The following is a 6,094-nucleotide window of genomic DNA, read 5'->3' as shown; positions in this document are numbered from 1 at the left end:
TATGCTTGTTAATTGCTTTAATGAAGGGATGGGTCTTGGGGGGTTTCCTTCCGCTCGGGTCACTACGAAACCCTACAGAGAGAAGGAGGAGATCGAAAAGATAGAGAAGGAGAATGAGAGGAGAGAGAAAGAGAAGAAGAGAGGAGAGAGAAAGAGAAGAAGAGAGGAGAGAGAACAAGAAGAGAGGCGGGGAGAGAGAAAAGGAGAGGAAAGATAAATGAATAGGGATAGGGGAGGGGATCCGTATATTTAGGAGTGTAAGGTTTAGTTTTTTTTTTATTTATTTTTTTTAAAAAGAAATAATATTTTCGAGGGAAATTTCGACGGAAACAAAATCTGTCGAAATTTTCCTATGGATTTAAAATCCGCAGGAAATTAATATATTCCGACGGATTTTTTTTTTCCCTCGGATTTTACAGCTTCTGACGGAAATTTTCGTCGAAAAAAATTTTTCGAGAGAATATTTCATCGGAAGCAGTGAATTCCGAGGGAAAAAAAACCGTCGGAATATTTTCGAGGGATTGTTCATCACAACTTATCTATTCCGACGGACTATTCTGACAGACCCAAATTCCGTCGGAAAATTCGGAATTTCCGACGGAATTTAAGTTCGTCGGAACGATTCCGTCGGAAAACAACCTATTTCTAGTAGTGTCATGACATTGGTCAGAGTAAAACCGACAATGCAAATGCTCAACCTATTACCCTGCGTATGTCGCAACGGCCAAGATCTCAACCAGACAAATACCTTGGTATTGTCTTAACCGAAGATCAAGACATCCTAGTTATGGATGGAGATGAGCTAGCGACATACAAACAAGCTATGACAAGCCCCGATTCTGCAAAATGGCAAGAAGCCATGAAATCCGAGATGGACTCCATGTTTGAAAATCAAGTCTGGGAATTGGTTGATTTGCCCGAAGGTTACAAACCTATTAGTAGCAAATGGATTTTCAAGTTGAAAACAGACAAAGATGGAAATGTATCTATATACAAAGCTAGACTGGTGGCAAAAGGTTACAGGCAAATTCACGGTGTTGATTATAATGAAACCTTTTCGCCAGTCACAATGCTTAAGTCCATCCGGATTATCCTAGCGATTGCAGCATATTACGATTACAAAATACGGCAAATGGATGTCAAAACCGCCTTCTTTAATGGGATTTTGGAAGAAACTGTGTATATGACACAACCGGAAGGTTTTGTTGATCCAAGCAATGCTGGGAAGGTATGCAAGCTTAAGAAGTCCATTTATGGACTGAAGCAGGCAAGTAGAAGTTGGAATCTGTGATTCGATGAAGCCATTAGTAAGTTTGGTTTTATCAAGAATCCAGATGAGTCTTGTGTTTACAAGAAGGTCAGTGGGAGTGACATCGCATTCCTAGTCTTATATGTCGATGACATATTACTCATTGGAAATAACACTAAACTGTTAGAGTCCGTAAAAGGCTGACTTGGCAAGTGCTTTTCAATGAAGGACTTGGGAGAGGCACAATACATATTGAGCATCAAGATCTATAGAGATAGATCTAAAAGGATGATTGGATTGAGCCAAAGTACTTATATTGATAAGGTACTGGCTCGATTCGACATGGAAGGGGCCAAGAGAGGACACTTACCCATGTCACATGGCATAACGCTCAACAAGAAGCAGTGTCCACATACACCTAATGAGCAAGAGAGGATGAGTCAGATTCCATATGCTTTGCTTATTGGATCGATCATGTTTGCCGTGATATGTACTAAGCCGGATGTATCGTATGCCTTGAGTGCAACGAGCCGATACCAATCAGACCCAGGAGAGGCACATTGGACTGCGGCCAAAAATATCCTAAAGTACTTGAAAAGGAACAAAGATAAGTTTCTAGTCTATGGTGGCTGAAGGATTTGGTTGTTGAAGGTTATACTCACGCGAGCTTCCAAACTGATAGAGACGACTCCAAGTCGCAGTCAGGGTATATATTCTGCCTAAATGGAGGAGCGTTTAGTTGGAAGAGTGCTAAGCAAAGCACCATTGCAGATTCTACAACTGAAGCCAAATACTTGGCAGCTTCAAAAGCAGCTAAGGAGGCAGTTTGGATTCGTAAGTTCATTAGTGAACTTGGTGTTGTAGCCTCCATCAAGGGTCCGATAGACCTCTATTGTGATAATAATGGAGCTATAGCTCAGGCTAGGGAGCCAAGGGAACACCAAATGGTCAAACATGTCAAGTGGCGATTTCACATGATAAGGGAATGGAAGTCCGAGGGTGACATCAGATTTTGTAAGATTGGAACGGACGAAAATGTAGCCGATCCATAGACTAAACCTTTGTCTCAAGTTAAGCACAACAAGCACGTTAAGGTAATGGGAATCAAGCATGTTGGAGATTGGCTTTGATTTCCTTGTATATGTGTTTTAATTAAACTTGATGTCTTAATGTAAAACACTATGTTGAACCATTAGGTTTTGGAGCAAATAAATTTTCTGCAAATTTATTATTACTTTATTTCTATTTAATTGTGGTTTGGAATTAAATAATTAGTCCATTCGATTTATGAGAATATTCAAAAACAGGGTATCAAGACCATGTCTTGGATAAAGAAACACCTGTTAAGTGAACATTGAATATTTTAATCGAAAAGTATTCCTAATCAAGGTCATTTATATGATGGACGATGAATGACCACTTGAGATTAGTGTGTAAGATGATTTATAGCACCGTTTCTTGTCCTACGAGGACATGATTGTCATAAATCATTTGCACAGGTACGAGTTTGGAACTGTACCGGATCGACTTATGAGAGTACTTTAAGAGATTTAAAAACCGTCATAATTACATTTCTCATTATAGCTATCTGAACCTTTTTCCTTGACCATGAGTATTGTAAGTTCTCTTGTTTGAGTACTAGTCCTTTTGATGTTGTTAATCGTCTGCCGTAAATGGGGATTATAACGGCAACACTTGGTCGACTAGGTCCTCTTAGTAAGGGAAGCTAATAATACAAGACTGGGAATGTCCCCCTATTAACAATAGGGAGTATGTCTTTGTTGTTTACAAAGCCTCACGAAGAGCAAGACTGTGAAAATGCATGGCCATGCTAAGATGGATTTTAGAAATTATCTACTTCTGGACGTAATAAGGATGACGAAGAATCTTACCTTATAGTTCACGAAGAGACATTAAGCGACATAGAAAATGGGCTATACACTAACTACACACTTGTCGAGAAGGACAAGTGGGATAAGTGGGAGATTTAAAGGAATGATGTCCTTGCAACAAGTGTATTATTCCGATAGAGGGTTCGAATTATTAGAAAGCTAGTTCTTCAGTGAGGTCAAGTGATCGGAATACCTAGGTGGAGGCCACTTCTGATCAGTAATATTAATGCATAATTAATATTACGACTTAATCTTGTCTGAACCCTTTGGGTTGCACCCCTGTCGAATAAACGATCCAAAGCGATGAATTACTCCGAAGGATTAGATGAGCCATTAGAGTATTACGAACAAAGACGTCAGATATCGAGCTTAGAGTGTCGAAACCGAGCGTCGCAAGTCGAGTCGAATTTAGAAATCGACGAGACGTAGATTCAACAAGCAACAAGTTTAAGCCAAGTCATAGCCTCGCAGTAGCCTAGGCATGCGAGTGCTAGGCTAGGTGAGGTCACCAACCCATGCGTGTTATGCGTGCCTATCATCGCCTAACACACGCACATCGCATAGCACAAGCATCACAAGATGCGTGCCATGCGTCTGTGTGTTGTGGATGTGCACGCATGGCTAGGCGTGCTTGCTAGCATAGAAGCACCAGCCATCGTAGCATGCTGGACATGGCTCAGCACTGCTTGCAAGAATCAGAAGGCCAGCAGCACGTAAGTGCTTGCTGGGCCTCGCTATTGCAAGCAGCATAGCACTCACACAGCAGCTCGCTATGCGTGCTTGTGCTATGGGCTATGCATGCTAGGCATCGCATAGCAGCAGCACCGACACGCACATGGCATTGTCTAGAAGCATCAGCCTGCATGTGTGGCTTGCTAGCTGCACGCATGCGTGGGCGTGCTGGCTGGGCAGCTGAGCCTTGGTGATAGGCGCTAGCTGGCAGCCTTAGCAGCCAAGGCCGGCTGCCAACCAGCCATGTGGCATGGTCATCAGATCAAGAGGAGGGGACCAAGGGATTGGTTTGTGGCTTAAGGAGCAAGGTGATTTGGTCCCCCCCCCTTTGGTGGTCCTCACCTACTCTCCCTCCATGTGACACTTGGAGCTTGTTGATTGCCATGCATTTTATTTTGTATTTGATAAAAATAAAATAGAGAAAAATGCAAATCTCCCACATTGATGGGAGAAGGGAGATCAAGGCTCCCTTCCCTATAAATACCCAAGTTTTGGGTTTCGGAAAAATCACTTGAGTGGAGCTCAATAAGGCATCTCATTATTAGTAAGAAAACCTTTAAGATCGTAATACTCTAGTTTTATTTGGTCAAGTACCGACTAACCTTCGGGATTAGGACCATTCGGGTCGGTTCGAGGGTGCGAGCCGTAGAAGGCCGTCCCACTTGCGTGGCTCAAGCTTTGAAGTAAGAGCTCGTGATTCGAAGCACGCGACAAGGGTAAGAATGTCTTTTCTCTTTCTCTCTCTTATGTTGTTAATTATGTGATTGAATGTTTGGTTGCTTTAATTAGTGAGCGGGTCTTGGGCGGGTTTCTCTTCTACGCAGCGTCCCCAACACTTTTGTCATCTTCTCCTCACATGCTCACCTTCAACTCTTTGACGTCGGCGTCTTCTCTTCTTCCTAATAGGTGCATCCCTTGGATCCAATTTAGGATCATAGCTGAGACGTGCATTGCCTACTCTTATCTGGCGTTGGCGCTCTACTTCTTCTGCCTTTTCTACTTCTTTCCCCATCTTATCCCACTTCTCTAGCCATATTCCAAGCCCTTGGCTATCTTCATCTTCTAAACTCTGCTTCTCTTTCTCAGGGAGATCAGTGAGTAATTTTTCAAGGTTTTAATCAACCCATGTTGCTCCCTTTGATGAGACTTGGCAATGCTAGAAATTGGACTTTCCATAACAAGATCAAGAAAGACATTTTAGGGAAATCTGTTGAAGTTAACTTCTCAGACAAAAGATTTTAGTTTGAGAAAGAAGATACACTTTGCGTGTTTTAAGTGAGAAGTGATTTAACAATCTTAACCTATATTTATAAGTTGAAATAAATGTTCTTATCACTTTATATTAGGTGTGATTTTTCGGAAATTACCTAGAAATTACCTTTTAAAAATTTATCAACAGTGTTATTTGATAAACTTATTGAAGGATAATATGGTAATTTCTTACTTTCATCGCTTGATTTCTCAATTACCAATTGAGCCTTAAAACGCGTCGTTTAAGGTTACGCTTCTTAATTTCCAATTGAAAATCAATTTCTTTTTGAGAAATTCTCTCTAGTAACCACAGACTTTTATTTTTTCTCAGTGGTAAAGTTTGAAACTTTTTATTATCAATGGTAATCACGAATTAATATTACTAAGTCTATTAATGATAATAAAACATCATTAAACGATTAACTAGGGTTAATCTTGGTTAAGTAACAATGAATTTAGTACCCTTCAAATTATTTAAAAAACAAAAAACAAAAAAAAATCCAAACACCTCCCCACCCACCCAGCCACCAGCCAACCGCCAGCCCCCCTCCTCTTGCCGGCGCTCAGCTTAGCCCGACTGACGGCGTCTCAAACCGCTCCCTCCCCCGACACCCCCACAACCGATACTCCAATAATCCCAAAACGAGCACCAAAAACGCTTATGCAAATGCTTGAAATAAGAAAGCTAGTAGCAATCATCACAAAAGGGTATCATGATCATCCAACAAAGAAGACGAAGAACTCTTCGAATTGGAGGGAAGCAATGCCGTTTTTGACACTCCAGTCTCGAAATTAAAAGCAGAATTTGTAGAAGATGAAGGAGAAGAATTAATGCCGAATTTAGAACCCGCCATTGGAGCAGCTTTACCTTGAGGTTTGAACCCATAATCGCTTGATAAAATCCTTGAAATCATTCATTTTTTCTTTCCTCTTGATCTATCTTCAATTTACCACGATTTGAGGAGAGAGA

The sequence above is a fragment of the Chenopodium quinoa genome, unplaced genomic scaffold (assembly GCF_001683475.1).
Source record: "Chenopodium quinoa cultivar QQ74 unplaced genomic scaffold, ASM168347v1, whole genome shotgun sequence".
Classification (NCBI taxonomy): domain Eukaryota; kingdom Viridiplantae; phylum Streptophyta; class Magnoliopsida; order Caryophyllales; family Amaranthaceae; genus Chenopodium; species Chenopodium quinoa.
The sequence above is the reverse complement of the archived record's forward strand: the minus strand, read 5'-3'. Positions refer to the sequence as shown.